The sequence below is a fragment of the Notechis scutatus genome, chromosome 1 (genome assembly GCF_049901735.1).
Source record: "Notechis scutatus isolate UNSWTSFEM ecotype Mainland chromosome 1, rNotScu1.2, whole genome shotgun sequence".
NCBI classification, from domain to species: Eukaryota; Metazoa; Chordata; class Lepidosauria; order Squamata; family Elapidae; genus Notechis; species Notechis scutatus.
Window position 1 is genome coordinate 117,119,147 of NC_142009.1, and position 20,854 is coordinate 117,140,000.

The 20,854-nt window shown below is 39.3% G+C and overlaps 2 long non-coding RNA genes across 2 annotated transcripts in view; one reads left to right on the forward strand and one right to left on the reverse strand.

Annotated features, from left to right (window-relative positions):
• Positions 1–15,267, reverse strand: part of LOC148132960 (uncharacterized) — a 122,236-nt gene extending 106,969 nt beyond the window's left edge. The window contains exon 1 of the long non-coding RNA XR_015745439.1: positions 15,139–15,267. This is a non-coding gene — a long non-coding RNA (uncharacterized LOC148132960). The remainder of the gene's footprint in view (positions 1–15,138) is intronic.
• Positions 15,268–17,986: 2,719 nt separating this feature from the next.
• Positions 17,987–20,216, forward strand: LOC113410547 (uncharacterized). The gene is made up of 3 exons (XR_003370677.2): positions 17,987–18,188; positions 18,276–18,393; positions 20,028–20,216. It is a non-coding gene; the product is annotated as an uncharacterized LOC113410547 (long non-coding RNA).
• The last annotated feature ends 638 nt before the right edge of the window (positions 20,217–20,854 follow it).

The window sequence follows — 20,854 nt, forward strand, 5'->3', positions numbered from 1 at the left end:
GCGAACCTTAGCTAAAGCTGAACGCAAATTATAGTCAGCTGGACAAAGAAGCTTTAGCTATTGTTGCTGCAGTTAAAAGATTTCACGAATATGTTTATGGCCGTGCGTTTACAATAATCACTGATCATAAACCGCTACTGGGGATCATTGCGGGTAATAAACCAACCCCGTATATATTGTCCCCCAGAATGACCCGTTGGTCTGAATTCCTGGCGGCCTACAACTACACCTTGCAGCACCGCCCGGGAAATCGATTCTCCACGCCGATGCATTGAGCAGAACACCGCTCCCAGACGCTGTTGTGGATCCAGCCCCAACCCTCTCAACACTACAGATTGAAACTCTACAGGCACCACCCTTGACGGCTAGAGACATTGCTTTTGAAACGAAACGTGACCCAGTTCTGCAACACATACTACGCTGGGTTGAACGGGGGTGGCCGACGGACCAAATTGCACCTGAATGGGTGCCCTTCAAAGCCCGCCAAACTGAGCTATTTTGCCAAAAAGGCTGTATCTTGTTGGGCGATCGAGTCGTAATCCCTGGCAAATTGCAACAGACTGTGTTGGCGGTATTGCATGAGGGACATCCGGGCATTGTGCGGATGAAATCACTCGCACGCAGCTACGCTTGGTGGCCGGGAATCGACAAAAGAATCGAGGCCTGGGTCGCTCGTGCCAACGTTGCCAGGGCGTCAGCAACGCCCCACCGAAAGCAAGCCCAACCGAATGGGAAACACCGAGGGGACCGTGGTCCCATATTCATATTGACTTTGCGGGGCCTACCAAAGGTCACACTTTCCTGATTACTGTCGACGCCTATTCTAACTGGCTCGAGATTCATCGAATGCACACAACTACAACCGACTCAGTTATTAATAAATTAAACAGACTATTTGCCACGCACGGGTTTCCGGACGTGTTGGTCTCGGACAACGGCCCGCAGTTCATGGCATTGCCCTTTGAACAATATCTGGCTGATCGGGGCATCCGCCATGCGCTGACCTCGCCCGCGCACCCTGCGGCGAATGGGCGTGCAGAACGCATGGTACAATTTGTGAAAAGACCCTGCATAAAATGGAATTTGGCAACATCGACGAAAATCAATCGAATCCTCTTATTGCAGCACATCATGCCCCACAGCGTGACCAACAAAACACCCGGTGAACTTCTTATGGGGCGGAAAATACGATCGCACCTTGACCGGCTCCACCCGCTTCGCACCAGAAAAACCTTTCGGCTCCAGCTGCAAATGCCGGGAATTTAAGGTAGGCGATTTAATCTTTGCCAAAAACTTTTCCGGCGACCCGTTATGGATACCCGCAACCATTACCCACCTCACCGGGCCTAGATCTTACCGCCTGCTAACAGACGATGGGAGGGTGTGGAAACGCCACATAGACCAACTCCGATCGAGATTACCACCCAGCGGCCATGACTTCCCGGTTCAACAACTCAAGGGGAGGGAGTATCGAGGAATTGACTTTGATACAACTAATAGCAGGTCAGCGGGAGCCCTACAGCCCAGCGAAACACGGGCGTGAAGCGGGAGGGAGTTGATGTCTTCAGGGAACTTTAATACGGGGAAAACGAACTGCAAAACCCCGAAGAAACACGCAGCAGCAGAGACAACCACAGTGAATGCAGCACGGAATCGCCGTGCAGCGAAATAGAACTTAACAATGGTCATCCAAACGCTCCACGGAACCGGACATTGGACAAAACCCGGTGGAGCCTCGAAATCATCCAGGCAGACCAAACGGCCTGCCTATCTTGAGATTTTATCACAGCTCCCCTCAAACGGAACCCAAGGGGAGGGGTGTTGTGAATCAATAAAAGTGAATAACCTAAATGCAAATTAGGGGTTGAAAACCTGCACACTTGATTGGTCCTTATACAACAACTTGGGATTGGGCCAGAACCAGTCCCTGATTGGCCACTTTTGGGGCTGTCCTTATTGGTCAGTAGTTGGAACCTGTTGCACATTTTCATTGGTTAATAAGGCAGCAGCTAACCCTATAAAAGGGTTACTGCTGCCCATAGCATTGCTCTGTTCCATTCTGATTCCTGTTATTATTAAAGAGTTGAAGTCACTGGTCAGATGTCTGGTCTCTTTATTCTCCAAACTTAACAAACACACCATCTTTCCTTTCCATATCTCAGAAGAGCTTGCACATCTGACCCAAAGGTGGTATTCAGCAGGTTCTGACCAGTTCTGAAGAACCAGTAGTGAAAATTTTGAGTAGTCCGGAGAACCGGCAAATACCACCTCTAACGAGATGGTGATTTTACAGTATCCTTCCCCTGCCACACCCACCAAGCCACGCCCACAGAACCAGTAGTAAAAATATTTGAATCCCTCCACTGATCTGACCCCTTGATTTATGATGATTCCTCCTCTTAGCTCCTTGATGTGGCAAGGATGCATAATGAAGATATAGTCGTCTGCTGCCCAAATTACATTATAAATGTAAACTGTAATGTAAAATGTGAAGTGTTTGACAATACTCCCAAAGCTTCTTTCGAAGTTCTTGGCAGAAGACTAGACATTTATCCTGAAGCAGTTTCAGAACAGCTTCAAATAGAATTCTAAAAAGAAAGATTCACAAATGTTGATTTAAACAAAAGTCTATGGAGATTTTCAGTCATCCAGATCATGGTTGTCCTAAAGGTGCTTTTTCAAGAGACAACTGGACTTTCTGGTTTTTCTTTGAAGACGTTTCGCTTCTCATCCAAGAAGCTTCTTCAGAAAATCCAGTTGCCTCTTGAAAAAGCACCTTTGGGATTTAAATAAAAAGTTTTAGCAACCCTTGGATACCTGTGATTTCAAATATCTGATGCTTCAACTAGATATAAAAGTTTTAAAAATCTACAAGTATTTTAAAAATGGTACTAGTAAAGGATGAGCTAAGTCCAAGAATTCTTTCATGCACTATCAGTTTGTTGTACAATTGGTAATGTCATAGCCAACGTAGGGCAGCTTAATATATGCATTATGTCTAAAAGACCAAGTTGCAGTTTATGCATATTAACAATGGGAAAAGGCTTGGAGTTATGGCAATCAATATTTATTGGAGCCCTTGAGCCAGAAAGCACAAGAATAAAATACATAGGCCTGTAAATGTTAGTAAGTGGCTTGTCATTACCTTCTTCTACACACATCCACTTCATGGTCTGTTTCTGTTGTTTCCCTCTGGGAGGAAGTTTAGAAGTATTTCTAGCAAGATTTCCAGATTCTATAACAGCTTTGGTCCCTATGCCATCCGTCTAGTAAACTTGCAAGATTTGTTTCTTTTGCCATGTACATGTATACATCCGAACGAGACTGTGTTGTTTCTCTGTGTCATATAATATATGTGGGTATATGCATAATTTTGTATTTTTTGTATTTTGTATTTTTATTTATTTATATGTTTATTTATTTTGTCATGTTTATGTTTATATTAGACGTGGAGACCCTTTGAGAGCTGTATGCCGCATAATTTCATTTTAATGTATGCCAATCAATGTACATGCAAAATGACAATATTCTATTCTATTCTATTCTATTCTATTCTATTCTATTCTGTTCTGTTCTGTTCTATTCTATTCTATTCTATTCTATTCTATTCTATTCTATTCTATTCTATTCTATTCTATTCTATTCTATTCTATTCTATTCTTCTTGGAGCAGAGAGAGAATGACCAGCCCAAGATCACTAGCTATCTGTGTTCCCAAGCAGTACCCTACCTTCTGATCTCCCAGTTTCTAGCCTGGTACCTTAACCTGTACATCAAACTTTGACTTTACAAACATGCAGTACGAATAACAAAAGCTAGGCAAATGGATAGGAGCAGAGAATCAAGAACTGTACAAAATATCAAGAAAATGCAAGGTAAGTCCTATACCAAAAGGACTTTGCACTCTGATTCAGGTGACCCTGAGAGCACATATAACCACCCCCCCAAGTAGCCTCAATGACTCTCAGAGAGAGTGCTAACAACCAGATGACTGCAAAGAATATAGGAATATAAATCCTTCCATTCCCCCCACCCCTTCAGTCAGAACTAAAGAAGCTTCTTGGATGAGAAGCAAAATGTTTTCAAGGAAAAAACAAAGAAGAGATTGGACTGCCATTTGTCAGAAATGGTGTAGATGACCTACAAGGTCCCTTCTAACTCTGATTATCTGTTATCTGTTAAAGTCTAGTTGCCTTTTGAAAAAGCACCTTCGGGACAACCATGACCTGGATGACTGAAAATCTCCATAGAGCTTTGTTTAAATCAACATTTGTGAATCTTGCTTTTTAGAATTCTATTTGAATTCTAGAATTTCCAGAGATCCTACACCAAAACTTGCTCATGGACAAGAAAAGGGAAACAACCCAAAGCAAGATGGTCTGCATGGAAACCTAATAGTATTAAAGAATACCAGCTGTGTAATGGAAAGAAAACCATATGTGGATGGAGAAAAGCAAACAACCGATTGTTTCAGAGTGTTTGGGAAAATATAACAACAAAGCCCAATGGAGCATGATATCTTCCTACACATGAAACCGTAAGGTTAAAAAAATGGCTTTCCTAGTGTGAAATAAATAACGAAATCACATTAAAAGACATTTACCTTGAGATAACCAGGTAGCTCACTCCCATTTTTCTCTCTCTACAGAAACTATGATGCTTTTGTAAGTATCCCTGTAATTATAAGCAGGGAGTACTTATCAAATTTAGCATTTGCCTGAGATGTAGGTTGTCCCAGTCTGCCTATTAAAGATCATGAAGGATAGCCTCAGTCACCCCATTTTGTGTTAGGAATAGAATCAGTTCAATAAAATTGTAATACCACTTCAGTGGGTCCAACAAAATTTCACAAACACCCTGTAGAACAAGAATTGAGAACAGGTTTCTTCTTGTTCCTGTCTGATCATAGTTCACAACCCCTGAACTTTAAAACCAGAATGGCAAAAATTCATTTTTTTCATGGGTGATGATTTTGGGCCAGTAATTTTCTCTATGAGAATCAAATAATGCACAGTCCCATGTAAACCAGCCCGACAAAGGGTTGTTCCATTTTGGTCTAGTGTTTTGTGTAAATCCAGCCACTGTGGTTTCTAAACTCAACCAACCAACCAACCAACCAACCAACAAACCAACCATGATATGTGTAGCAAATCAATATAAACCAGCATTCTACATTCCAAAGATAGGAAAGAGCCAGTTTGAGAGCCAGTTTGGTCCAGTGGTTAAGGCACCAGGCTAGAAACCAGGAGAACCAGGTGTTCTAGTCCTGGCTTAATCATGAAACTCACCTTGGGCGAGGCACTGTGTCTCAGCCCAACTCACCTCACAGGGTTGTTGTTGTGAGGAAGATAGGAGGAAGAAGATATGTTCAACACCTTTAGTTATTTGTTAATGAAGTAAATAAATAAACACAGTAAATTACATTAAAATAAATGCTTTGCTTCCAAGGGACCATTTAACTTTATAATGAAGGAACATCACTAAATTACTATAGGCCAAAGCCAGATATTCCTAATCATATAAGAGGTCAGAGAGTTTTGAGGAAAAAAAGGAGAAAATGAACACTAAGATTGACCTGATATTATTAGTTCAATATCCATTTTATTTAGAGAAACAGTTGTATGTATTCCTCATTATTCAGAGTGCCATCACCTTGAAAAGTTTAAGAAGTGCCCCAAGGGGATATGTTTAGTACTTGTCTGATTTTGGTAAGAAAATAATTCAGCCTGTCCAATTTTATCATTAGAATGTAAAATTGCTAATCTTTCACAGATTCAGGCTGCTGGTCTTTGGCTCCTTATCTTGGCTTCGTAAAACATCACGCTGTTTCGGATGGAGGGAATGTTAAGAAAAACAAAAAAATAAAGCAAGAAGAAAGAAATGGATTCTTGGCACCCTTTCAAGCCCATCTCATTTTGCTCCTTGCAAGTGGGGACATGTTAGCCAGGAATAGCTGTTAATCCAAAATAATGCATTTTGTTTTGCAAAGTAAATAAATGATCACTTCCCAATTCTTCCTCTTATGCCAATGCAAGGCTCTTTTGCAAGCAGATAGGCTTCCTGCTGAGAAGATTGTTCCCATTATTAATCTTGTACCCCAGCAATGCCATGATGAATGAAGTGACCTGGGAGTTTTGGGGGAGGCCCTGCCTGTTGAAAAAAAAAAAAAAAGCATTCCAGGTAAGCAGAGCCATAGCAACTGGCCAATATGCCCCAGCAGATTCAGAATTTGTCACAATCAAGAGATTGAAAGTTAGGCTGCACATTGTTTTTTCTTCTTCCCGAATGCCATCTGCCAGGAGCTTTTTTGATCTCAATAGTTCTTCATTCAATGCCCAGCAGCCTGAATAAGTGGGGATATAAAAAAATGTATCAAATGACTTCCCTTTAAACTTTTTTCTGTTCTGTTCTCCAGGTTGCTTTTCTCCTAGCTTGTTCTTCAGTGTTTTTTTTTTCCAACCTTCTCTTTTTTAAAAATAACTTTTTCAGATACCTTTCAAGGGAGAATTCTAATTAGTGTGTGGAAACATCAAAACTAGATTGGTGGGTGCATTGCCTTTCTTTTTCTTTTCTACACTTAGGGAAACATTCAGTCCTACAGCTGAAAAGTTACCTAGTTTCTTATCCTCAGTTTATTTCAGGTCTACCAACTTCTGTCTATCTATTAGAATTGTGAAAACAACAGAGTGGCCCATGAGTGTACACAAAGATAAGAACAAATCCCTTTATAAATTTCCTTAACTGTGTTGATGTGAAGTCATGTATACAGAGGCTTCATTGTGCAAAAGCAGCAAATGACCTCAGGGTATTTTTTTTACAAAAAATGTATGCAATTGATTGTATTATTAGATTTAACCTTTCCGCATCTTGCAACTTTGGAATACTATATGTTCATTTTTCCTTCCTTCTCTCTTTCTTTCTTTCTTTTTTTTAAATCAGAAGATCTGTCCAATAGTTTATGTCCAGCTTAGATGCCCTTTAGTAAACTTGAACGGTAATCAAAGTCCTAAAGAAACTTGTTTGATGACATTTTCAACAGAATGAGTCACTTTTAAACTTGATAAAAGGGTGTGTTTTGCTGTCCAAAAGTTTATCAAGATCCTGGGGGAGAGGCATACATTTGCATTTCTTATCCTGTTTGAGAAAATTATATACATGTGTGTGCGTGTGTGTGTGTTTATATGTATATGTGTGTGTGTGTGTGTGTGGATGTGTATATGTGCGTGTTTCTGCTAATGAAAGATAAATAATTCTATATAATCAGAAGGCTGTCCTGTCTGTTTAAAAGCAGTATCCCCTGTACTCCAAGAGTTTATTGTGGCCCTAATTACAGATGTCTGGAGAAAGGAATGAGATCCATTGCCAACACTTTCCATAAGACTCAAGAGAAACATTGTCATTTGGGTTACACTATACGGGTAACCTGCCCTGAATTCAACTACTTCTCATGAAAAGCAATAATTCTTCTCTCCTCTCAATTGTAGGTACTAAGATGGGATGACAGGAAACTTTTTTTAAAAAAATCTAGATAAATTTTGGCACATTGCTCCTCCCTTGATAGCCTAGCAAGAGAGGAGGCAATACCAAAGATCCTGCAACTCACTTTTTTTTTTTTTAACAAGAGGTGATTAAATTAAAAAATAAGGATTATTGAATTAAAAGGAGAGACAAAGATGCATGGCCCATAGCAGGAAAGTGACATACCTTCAAAAATTGTGTTCAGGAGTAGGCTTTGTTTTGTTTTGAATACTATCAAGAGTTACACTTCTTAAAATAAACTTTGCACCAGTTCTTCATCCATGTCCATGGAAACTTACCGTATTTGTGATTTAGAACAATGTCTGAAATATTTAAATCCCTCCTACACACACAGAATCTAACATGTAGCTCAAGAGGTGCAGAATTAATCAATTTCCTATCATTTCACAAGCATTCCAGCATGAGTTGTTTCATCAAATGTCATGGACATTTGTAACAAAATGGCCTTTTGTGGTATATTGCCTAATAAACATATTTTGCATGCCATTTTCTTAACAACTTCCCTCACCCTCCATGTGTGTTCTTGAGTTGGGAATATTTTCAGTTGGATGCCAATGGACTCCAGCAGTTACATACCCACGTAGGCTTTTGTGGTTGCCATTTACATTCTTAATGTAAAAAGGTGCTTCGTGTTGTATGTCATATTTTAAATCAGCACGTAATTTTTCTCATCCTAAGATTTGTAGTTTTGAACTTTCAGTATAAGCCAGGGGTGACAAACTCATGTCGTCACGGTGGTGTCATGGGACATATCAGGATTTTTTCCCCTTTCGGTAAACCAGGCATGGGCGTGGCAGCGCGTGATGCATCTGGCCCATGGTCCAGGAGTTTGACAGCCTTGGTATACACTACAGAGTTATTTCACCACACAATGATTGTCCAGAGTTGTCAAGAGCCAGTCAGTATAGAAATATAATAAAATATTAATTATTATCTGGATGCTGGGCTAAGACTAAATATCCCAAATACATTAAAACACACAAGTAAATAAAGAAGGAAGGAAATTCCTTTAAATGTTATGCTTGTGAAAATACTACCGTCTAATCAGGATGAATGTAACATTTTCTTTGTTCCCATGAGAACAGGTGAATGGCTATGGAAGTGGTCAAGAATTATAGTCCCTGCCATTATGAATCCTATGAGAATCAACTCTTACATGGAAGATATGGCTTCTTTGGGTGTGATGTTTAATTTCTAAGACTCCCAGTACATATTAGCCGCAATAGGGCATGGTTATCTAACACTCCTGTAATTGGGGAAAAGGTGAGAAGCCAGCCCATGTGCTCTGTGCAAGACAGTAAAGTGTTAACTCCAGCTGTCTCTCGTAGTAGATGTCTTATCTCTGTCTGCAATTTCACGAGAGTTCTTCTGAACAAAGAATGAATCCATTGCAGGGGATGTACATGAGGAAGTGCTTCTGTAACAAAGGAATATTTCTTCCCTTAGGAAAAATGCAGTTTGCCCACCTGTCTCAGCTAAATGCTCTGCTGAATGTCGTGGGTGTGGGCATAGCAGTCTCTGGATGATGGAGTTCACAGTATCTTGGTTGTGAAAAGTCCCACTGCTTCCCCACACCCGCAACGGTGCCCATGATTAGGACTTTTTAAGAAACATGATGCTCCTAGGGCAGGCTTCAAAAGTTTTAGCAAAGGGTTCTCTGCCCGGTTGCTGGGTGGGCATGGCCTAGTCGGCCTCCTGCACCATGGTGGGTGGGGGGAGCATTTTTGACCTCCCTGTGCTCCGGAGGCTTTCCCTGAACCTGTGGGAGGGTGAAAATGGCCTCCCCGGGCTCCGGAGGCTTCCTGGAAGCCGGAAACGGGCCCATTTCCAGCCTTCCTGAACTTTTGGGAGCCCATTTTTCGCCCTCCCCAAGCCTCCAAGCACACCCTGCACTTGCCTGCATCCAAAACGGGCCATGTGGGGACTCCTGGAAGGGGCATGGTGGGTGGGTGGGGCCAGCCAGGAGTGGGATTTGGGGGTTCTCTGAACTGCACTTAATCTTAGCTAGGGGGGCTCCCAAACCCCTGCAAACCCCCAGCAGCCCACCCCTGGCTGCTCCCTACCTTTAATCCAAAGCAGCATTTGGGACACTAGCATTTCCTTAAATATTGTGGCATTTCTGATTCTCGGTGCCAGTGGCCATGAAACATGGCAATACTCCTGAAGGCCTTAATCCTTGGGCACATTTCTTCCATCATTTTGGAACCTTAAGGATTTTATCTCCCACAGGTTATTTTTCCTTGTCTTTTAGAAATCCACTCCAAACTCTCCTACTCATATTATTAGCACAAACCAGTTTGCATAATGTATCTTGTTCTGTATGTGGTGGGGGCCGCAGGGTGGAGAACAATCTGAAAAAGGTTTTGCATGATCAACTTCAATTGGATGCAATGTAGGATGTGGAAAAGCAGGAGCAAGGCATTTCTGACCTTCAAAAGTCTTGCTAAACTACAAATTCACATTGTTTGATTTTGAATGCCCTTTATATCTTAGTAAAACATTTCCAGACTACAAATTTATTACATTATCGTCATTGCAGAATCCTCTTTTTTGCTATGGATAATTTATTTGCTTTTAAAAGGTGGGGATGTATAATTTCTAAACATCTTCTGATTGAATAAATAATACAGTGTTATTTGATTAAGATAAACTGCCCTATTATGCATGTCTCTATGAAAATATTGTTTCATGAAATCTCCACCTCTTTTTTTTAAACAATAAAAAAAGGCTTAATGAAATCTCTCCAGACTGAACCTTCAGTTTTCCAAATAAATAATTTTCTGGGAATTGGGTTCTTTTCCATCAGAAGAAAAAAAAACATTCCAATATTTTTTTTATTTTTAATTTTTATATAAAATATCTCTCTTTTAGTGAACAATGTGGTTCTAGGTTTTTACATTTCAATACAAACATTTCAATACAAACATGATCATAATTATATATTCATCTTTTGTATTCAGTTTCATATCGTATCATTACTTATTCCATTTTCCTTTAAATATTTTCAAATATTCTTATATTCATTACACTTATTTTATCCAATTGCAATTCATATCATAATTTATTTCATTTTTCTTTAAACATTCTCATATCTTGTTTTACACTATAATCTAAGATTCTTATTTCATTCCTATATTCATTACACATATTTACTTTTACCTGTCACATTTGCACTTTTATTACATACTATTATTCTAAATAATCCAAAAGTTGTCCCCTTTAATTGTCATTTCAAATTTGGCACCCCTTTGCCTTATTCTTCCCCAATTTATTCTCTTTAGATTCTTATAAAGATTTACCATAATATAGTCATTTTTTAATTATCACATTCTACATTAATAACAATAATCTCCTGCTAGATATCACATTTGCATAACTGTAATGACGTGGGAAAATACCCGAACAAAGCTGAATATCATACATACATACATACGTTTTCTTAAGTTTTAACTTTTCTTAAGTTTTCGCGGGTACTTACATGTATGGTATTCAGCTTTGTTCGGGTATTTTCCCACATCATTATAGTTGTGCTTTTAAAGTTGTAGCAACGTTTCGGCAGAATCTCATCTGCCACCATCAGGCTTCTGTATAGTGTTTGTCTGTGAGTCAAACTTTCACAGCCGTTTCTGTTTTAAATTTGGTGCTAGCCTACTGCTGTGCCAGAATGGTTTTTTCTTCATCCTGATTGGTTGGGAGTCTTGGTCTGTGTTTATTGGTCTTGGAGTTTGCTGTGTTCTGCTTGATTGGTTTTTTAATATCTTCTGTCTGTTTTGTAGCATTTTTTGTCTTGATTGGCTGGCAACATTGTGTTTCCTGTATTGGAAGCTTTTAGTGCGGCTTGGCTCCGAGTAAACGGACGGCTATCATTTATTAGGAAGCTAGGTGTCATCTGGGTGCCTGGCTGGGATGTGTTTGAGCTGGAGGTATCGGGGGGCGGGTCTGTTTGTGCCCAGGTGTTTGCCTGGCTAGTGGTGTGGAGATTTTTTGTTTGTGAGTGCAGGCTTCCAAATGATTGACAGTCTGGTGGAATCATCTCTTCTATTCATGCTTTCAGGTCTTTTTCAATCTCTATGGCTTCTCTAATAATTCTGTAGCTGGGGTTTTCTATAGTGGCTAGGGTTTTGGTGCCATTGAAGTCGATGCTATGACCTGTGGCTCTCCCCACCCCCCCAAATGGATAAAATATTAGGAAGGAAAAGAGAACAAAAATCCTACACTTTTAAAGAGTTGGTAGAAAAAACTATCTCAGCTGGTGTAAAAGACTGAGTCAAAAAAGATTATAGATTTTTTTTCTATGTTAAAATCTGTTATTTCTATTTTGTGTATATTCTTAGCAGTCTGTAATATTGAACAGAACTCCTCTTTTGAATGGCTGACATTGAAAGGAACGGAAATCAAGATGCTATTCCAGAGTGAGTAAGGTGCCAGATTTCCTTGAAACAATGTTTGAGCAATCTTGCTAGATACCCACTGTCCGATATTGGCAATAAAGTATGGAATATATTATTTCAGACTTTCAGGAATATCTTTAATTTAACCTTCCAATAAAGAAGGACTAGATCATCTGGGTGTGCTTCTTGTCTGGACTACATTGCAAGGCTGACATTAATTTTGTAAGACTGAAAGTTTTTGTCCCCTCTTCTCTTTTTAGCCTCCAGAAAACCAGGAGGTCTCTTCTGAAATGCTTTCTATTGCTTTGCCTCCCACCTGCAGACCTAGCTGTGTCTTATCAGACCAGACTGTAGGTCTTTCTCCTGTCCCCCACAGTCATTGTCACATAAAACATTGCTTTCCTACTGCAAGGCACCTGTCAAGGGAATGTCTGGCCTCTTTACCTTGATGACAAGAATGGTGCCGTCCCCATGTGCTCAGAAGTTTTGGAGAAATATTAGAAATTAGATTTTAAATATAACAAAACAAAATTTAAAACTTGAACCTGAAACCTTTCTGCTAAGTATGAAAGATTTAAAAATGGAGAAAAAATATCAATATTTAATTTTGCACATCATAACTGCGGCCAGAATAACCTATGCACAAAACTGGAAACTGTCTTTCATTCCTTCAGAGGATATGGTAATTAAAAAAATACATGAATGTGCTGAGATGGATAGCCTAACCAAATTGTGAAAAAATAAACAAGATAGTGACTATTATGAAATACGGAACATTTGGTATGATTGGTTAAAGAAAGGGTAATATTTGATATTTGGATAAGTTATGGAAATGACAGAAGACATGCATTTAATTATAAACTATATAGAGAAATTAAAACATTAAAAGAACGAAGGAGTTATTGTAACAAGGCAGATCGCGTCAATGATAAAGATAAAGAAAAAAACACGTAACCATTGCTCAACATACGCTGTAAAATGTATATATGTATATATATATATATATATATATATATATATATATATATATATATATATATATATATGTGTGTGTGTGTGTGTGTGTGTGTGTGTGTGTGTGTGTGTTGATCTGTCTGTTTTAAATGTATGTCAAATAAATGTTTTTTTTTCTAGAATAAATTTTTTATCTATCTATCTATATCTATCTTTCTATAAAAAGAATGGTGCCATCCCAAGTGTTGCAAAATGCCTCATTTGAACAGACCTCATGTGAACAGACCAAAGAGCAAGAAAAACTAACTTTGAGAAACTTGATTATGTAGGCATCATCCTTCCAGTTAATATATTTTCCCTTGTGAGTAAAAGCTTCAAGGATTGAAAGTCAGGATTCAGGCCCTAAAAACAGTAGCTGATCTCACTCATAGGGCAGAAGAGAAAGAAATGGATGTTTAATCTAATATAGACAGAGGTGTTCCAGACCAGCAGAAGTCAGATCAAAAAATGGCCTTGAGTATCATTTGGAGAGAAAGGCAGGAATTCTACTAATTTATTAAATAATTACCTTCCTAGCTTCCTTCAACAACACAGTGCTGCTCGGATTAGCTTGTAGGCCAGCCCACACTTTGCTCTCTTGAAACAAAATAAAAGGGATGTGTGTAATTTCACAAAAGAGGTCCTTCCAACATAAAAGTACCACATGACAAGCTGCCCCACCACCAAGAGTTGCTTTACAAAAGAAGAAGATGGTAGTAAACAAAACAAACCCTTACAGCCTTAACAATATCCATATCCCAAACACTCTTCTTCTCATTCTTAATAAATTGTATTGTCCCTCCCATCAGAGTCAAACTCCCCAAACATTTCTATAAAAACACTTACATTGGCAGAATACAAGGAAGCTGGATAGTGACTCTGATGTCAGGTATGCAGCAAAGTTGATGTATTCCCCTCCTTCCCCTCACTTTCTTGAGCATAAAATCAGTGGGGTGTCAACTCTGAAGCTGACCTGACTGAGGCCATCTTGGGGGCTTCAGCATTGTTACAATGGAGATGAGGGAGGGGGAATAGAAAAAGCTGGGATTTTGTAGCCAAAACAAAATAGTTTCTCCTTGGAACCAAGGACATTCCCAGAGGTGGCTGAACAGGGGAGGAGTAAAGTTACCAAGCAACTGGGCAGCACCTTGATTGGGCCATGTGACTGATTGTTTGGGGAAAGGGGGGGAACTTTTAGTTTTAATTCGGTGAAAACTGTGGGAACCTTTAGAGTCAGTTTTCACTGGTCTGTGCCAATATGATATATTCAGTAAAACTGTTCTTTGAGGAATATGCCTGCCTCTGAGTTCTGTTTTGCTATGGATGTATTACTTGGAACCAGAGGTGGTATTCAGCAGGTTCTGACCAGTTCTGGAGAACCAGTAGTGGAAATTTTGAATGGGTCGGAGAACCAGCAAATACCACCTTTGACTGGCCCCGCCTCCATCTATTCTCTGCCTCCCAAGTCCCAGCTGATCAGCTGGGTCTTCTTTTGTTGCCCTGCACAGGAGAAGGGAGCTGGAAAGCAGGTTGGTGGAGTGGGGAGGGAATGGGATTTTGCAGTATCCTTCCTCTGCCGTGCCCACCAAGCCACACCTATGAAGCCACACCAAGCCACGCCCACCAAGCCATGCCCACAGAACCAGTAGTAGAAAATTTTGAATGTCACCACTGCTTGGAACCCTGACATGGGGTTTACAGAGTTAATTCACAGCCTCTTTAACTCCTGTCTTCTTTTTTAATCTTCATATGCAAGTAGGAAAATTGCCCTGCAATTCATGCTCATAGACAAACTTTTCCCCTAAGTACTTTGGCAATTCAAGGCAAATACTGTAATCTGAAATGGAAACCTAAACACTTCTGGAAAAACCAGTTTTGTCCCAAAAGTGTCAGCATTAAGCTGTGCTCTTCATAATATTTGGCAACTAACTGTGAGATTTCAAACAGAATCTTTTCAACTCAAAAATATCTTGCCATAATCTAAAACTGATTTAGAAATTTAATGTAGGAATGTGTATGTATATTAGAACTGGCCAAATAGGCCTCACAGCTCGTACTCAACTTATGCTTATTTGTTTAGCGACCGTTCAAAGTTACGAAGACACTGAAAAAAGTTCCTTACAACTGGACCTCCCACTTATGACAATCACAGCGTTTCCCCCCCCACCCCATGGCATGACTAAAATTTGGGGCCTTGGCAATTGACATGTACTTACAATAGATGCCAAATTTATGAAGGACATAATGGCACATGGTCTCTTTTGTTGTTGAAATCCATAGGAATGAAAATGTGTGGTAACAAAGGGACAAAACTCAGATTGAAATAATTCCACCTGAGGAAAGGCTAACAAACGAACAGGGAAAAGCAACACAAGCATGTAGATTAAAAGCACTGAAGCACAGAATCTATGTACACAAGTTACAAAGTATTCCCAGGGGCCAGTAACTTGTACTAGAGGTCAACACCATAAAAAGGTTGCTTTGAAACCATGTTACCTCATGGCAGCAAGACTATTAATTTAGGGTTTACTGCTGGAAAAGATAGAAGCCTTTGCAAAAGCCAGGAAAGTGCTTCATTACAGGCTATCATACTGACCCAGAGCCCCCTTGCTTTCAGCATGGAGAACATAATTCATGTTGCATTTCATTCCTGGCTAGAGGAGTCCACAATGGCAAGAACTGTGGTTTAATGACATCCTGTTGTCTCTTTCTCATTGTCCCTTTGTTGCCATGTCCATCTCCATTTTTGTCATGGTAGTTACTAACGGCTTGATTCCACAAGTTTATTCAGAAATGAGTTTTAGCAACTATGGTGGAATTGACTGGAACATAATGACCATAAAAGGCTGTATCCCTGGCCTATATTTGTTTAGGACTATTTATTGGGCAATCTGTGGCCATTAGAAAACCCACTTTTGGTATCACTACTGCAGAGGTGGTATTCAGCAGGTTCTGACCAATTCTGGAGAACTGGTATTGGAAATTTTGAGCAGTTCGGAGAACCGGCAAATGCCACCTCTGACTGGCCCCACCCCCATCTATTCTCTGCCTCCCGGGTCCCAGCTGATTGGCTGGGTTTTCTTTTGTTGCCCTGAACAGGAGAACGTAGCTGGAAATCAGGATAGCGGGGTGGGAAGGGAATGGGATTTTGCAGTAACCTTCCCCTGCCACGCCCACCAAGCCCACCAAGCCATGCCCACAGAACTGGCAGTAAATTTTTTTGAATCTCACCACTGCACTAATGGTATCCAATCTTGCTACCACCACCTTAATTTCTCAAATTTTCTATTTTTATTTATTTATTTTATTTTATTTGTCAGTTGCTTACAAGATAATAGGTATAAGTATAAACATAGCTATGAATACATGGATACAAGTCCTACAGTCTAACATTCATAGGTTTGCAGTTGAAGCCCCACTGTAGTATAGAAGGGTATTAACTAGAATGATCATATTTCCCTGTCCTGTGCCTTTTTGGAAGAATTGTGTTTTCAGCAGCCTGACAAATAGGGTGGTGGTCTGACGGTAATGCAATCTTGGTAACAGAGATGCCATGTTTTTCTCCTATACTTTAGGATGGTGGTGTAACTTATCTCCTCACGTGCCTTCTTTCGATTGCAGTGAGGGACAATTGAGACAACAAAGTGCAAAGTTTGTGCATACGTGCGTACCTACCACTGCATACACCCTTGGAAATTCTTTTTTCCTGGATGAAAATAACCTTTTCTTCTATGAAACAAATGCAAAATTATAATAAGGCATAATAAGGCAATAATAAGACTTTAGTTTTTTTTTTTAAAGATTTTTGCTGAACTTTTTGTCTGAAAAAATATATTTACAGTGGCTAGTTTTGTTTTTTGTTAGTTCTCTTTCGCTTCCCTGGCATCTGTCTTGTCCTAGCTGTTTCTAAAATGTGCTGCCAAGTTATTTTTTATGCCCCCTATGAATTTAATTAGATTTAATAGAACATGTTCAAACAGTTTGTTCATGGCTTGATGGCTGTAACTCTATATGGAACTTCTTGAAATCATTACTGTCTATTTTTTTCTGAGCCTAGAATTTTGCTATCTGAAACAGAATACATACATTGTCCCCTATGTCAGTTGCTGCATCAGAGTTCAGTTCTTGCCTTCTTTATCTATTCACATGCACTTCTTCCCAAATTAAGTCACCAGACTAGGTAGGAAAGTTAAACAACCAGGATAAAGATGATGAGATGCTTTCTCAATATTCAGAGCTCAGATGAGTAAGTTCAGGAGACATTATCAGTAAGCAAGATCTGCAGACATTTTTTCTTGTCAACTTGTAATTCTTTTTTTAAACAAAATGTATTGCCGCAGTAAAAAGGCAGAACATTCTTGGCCTCCTCCAGGGATTTACCCCACAAAACACCTTTACCGTATCCCTGAATTGGGTCTGCACTATGCTGCTGCCTGAACACCTTCAACACATAGCAGTCCAAGGACTATGACTGGTGGTTCCATTTGCTGAAACATCTACCTCATCCGACATCCACACCTCACAGAAATTACTCTATGTATTGAAAGTTTGGGTCCTATCCCTTGGTTTGTCCTGTTGTACAATTGACTGTTTTGTAAAATCTTTTTAAAATCTTTATTAACTATGATTGGATCATTCCACTGTTGAACCACTGGGTAGTAGGGGGAAAAAGCCAACTGTTTTGCATCTGGCTGCTGTGTAGCGACCATCTTGATGTGTTCAGGAGAGAGATACCACTGAACAGTTGAGAAAGGGGTTTCTCTTTGGGATCAATGTGTGAATTCCAAGAACATGGAATCAGGGTTTCCTTGGAAGTCACAGCATCTGGAAAGAGAATCCCCCAAGGCAAGACTACCCCAAATATAAAAGCAGAGGGTTTTTAAAATTATTATTATTCCACTTTCAATTACATGTCTGAAGCCAGGAATAGGTTAATCAATTTCAGAGTTTGCCCTCCTTTGTCCACACAGGTAACAGACAAGAGTTATTTACATCTCTTTCTTGCTTGCTTTATTGATTATTAACACAGGGGCTGACCACACCATGAATTGAAACAAACAGATAACAAAGAATTGTAAAGAATCAAGCTTTTTCAGCAATGGTTTCCACGGTGTTTGCTTAACTGGGAACAGTGAAGTCGATGTTAAGAAGAGGTGGTCTGTGTATTGCCTGGATGATTGCTTGATCACCCCAGTTGCAAATGAGGGAGGAGCTGTGATTGCAAGAAATCCATCAGACTGGAGGAGAGAGTGGGGCAGGCAAACAGGTCAGTATCAATCAAGGAGAATATTTGTAGCTCAAGGTTGAAATGATGGGTCCTTGGTGTTCTCTGAGCTTTGTTATTTTTTTGCAGATATTTCATTCTTCAAATCAGGTAACCTCATCACACTGATGATGACACGTAGTTTGGATAATGAAATATCTGCAAGAAAATAACCAAACTCAGAGAACACCAAGGACTCCTCAAAGAGGTTAGTGTCTGAACAAAACCAATTGGAGTCAATAGATTACCATCATGGAATTCAATATTTCTAACCATCTCCAACATTTTCTGCATTATCACAAGTAGTTTCCTGAGTCAAGATATTAGGGAAAGCCCCATTTTCAACACTTTTTAGCACCTTAGCATTTCTTCGGGTTATCTCAGCTATGGAAAGATTCTGAGATACAAGTAGAGGCATGTGGACACAAGTTTGGGAGATGATTAATGAGACATCCTTAATCCAAGGCATGCCTACATTTCCTCCTTATCTGGAATAGTCTCTTTCCAGGATTACTTCAATGAAAGAGGAACACTATTTTGCCCAGTGTGACACTACAATTTTTAATTAATCTTATCTCTGAGATACTAAATTCTAGGTACTTTTTGAAATTTTTTATACTTAAGCTGGATTTCCCAAGGCATCAAATCTTTAAAAAGGACTATATACCCAGTCTATTTGGCAGCCTGTATTTTTTTCTTTCTGCCTGCCCATAAAAATAACTGAGAAAGTATCTCTTAGAATGACCCAGGTTCTGCCATTCAAAATCTTCCTTAATTACAGACTTTTTCTCAAAGATAATTTAGAATGGGGCGTAATGCATGGCTGTGTTACACTCTACCACTCTCTGAATTTGCTGTAACTTGTTATTACTACACTAAACTGCAGTGGTCTGTTCAAAGACTTTTCTATAAATAAAGAACCTCCTGGTTGGGCAGATGTCAATCTCCATCAACAGTAGCTCCAACATAACTGTTCTCCACTTTCTGTTGCAGCCCAGGAAAAGTTTCTGACTTAGAAGGAAGCTGATAAGTCTTCAACGGTCATAAAATCCTCCAAAATGTGACAAACTGGGCAACAATAGTTTGCTCATGGAAGTAGCACCTGCAACCCATCTGGCTGTTCATGTTATTTATTTCTCAGAAGGGGAGACCAAGACAGATGTGCATGTGTTATGGAATATCCAGGAATAATGGATATTTTAGTTCTCAACTTCTAAAGGACAGCAGATTGGAGAAGCTGTATGGCCAAGCTGTCAAAGAAGTTTCACAGCATATTCTCAGTTCAGCTGATGCATATATGACATGGCAGACTAATTTGCTTTCCTGTAGAGTGCAGCATTATTACATAATATAGATGCCATGTCCTAATGAATGCTGGACAGAGAATAGAACAAAGCATTATTGTATTTCCTTAGTTTATAAAGGAGTCAAAAGAGTGTGTGTGAAAGCCAGTCGGTCAGTCGTTGGGCCATAACCTCTGCTGTATAAGCCTCTCTGGCTTTCCATGTTTTAATTCATCTATAAGCAAAGCCACCAGGAAATTCTTCCTATTTGGGCTTGTTCAGTAGTAGTGCTACTGTAATCACCACTCCTAGTTACTCATTTTTTTTTCCTTCTCTTGAAGATAATCCAATAAATGGTCCATCCAAATTCTCTACTCCAGAATTGGTGGAGAATTTTAAAAAGCCATTTGCGCCAAGTTTTCACACAATACAGTGCTACATCCTCAAAAGTTTTCCGGCTGTGATTAAGATATAAATTACAAAGTTATTTAAGACTTCTTTCTGTCTGGGTCTCTAACCTTGTCTACTCATCCACATGTATCTTGATATCTTTTACCAGTAAAAGAAAGATGACAATCCCAGTTTCTAGGAGCTGATGGTGAGATCGGGTGCATATAAACTGTCAAAGAAAGTATGCCTCAAAGTAGCTCAAGTTGAGGCATACTTGAGTACTTGCTGAAGAAACAACATGTAAGTCTACATGTAAATTTAATTGCTTGATGCACCTTCCCTTTTAATAAACATGATGGAGGAGAAAAGATTACTTTTTGACTCATTCTTAATTGTTTGTTGTTGTTCAAGATACTGTCATGCAACTTTGTGGATAATATAAGGTTTTGGTTCGTTGTAAAGAAAGCACTGAGTATAATGCAAATGAAAACATTTCATAAGTAATATAGAAAGGTGTCATTAATATGCATACAAGTAAAAAAAACCTATGTCCAATCATTATATAAACCCATACATTATCAAGCAATCTCAGCACCCTTGCCTTCAAAATTTCATCATGGAGAATTTATATGTTATGATAACCGATTTCATATTTATCCCTATGAAAAGGATGTTCTTTGTTCAAAGAGTACTATGTGCATGACTTTGGCCCTGGATTACAATATTTCAAGTTACAAAAATTATAACAAAAAATTACATTTATCCAAGGCTGACTTGGATAAATTACATTTATCCAAGGCTGACATCGTGCCTACCATCCCTGTCCTATTGTCCCCATTTATTCATACCTATTTCCTGTATTCTTTCTCATGTTTATACTTATATCCATTACCTTGTAAGTGATTGACAAATCAAATCAAATAAATAAATAAATCTTGCAGTCATTGTCTTGTAAAATTGTCCTGCTGAGAATTTTCACAGTGAGTTGAAGTTTTT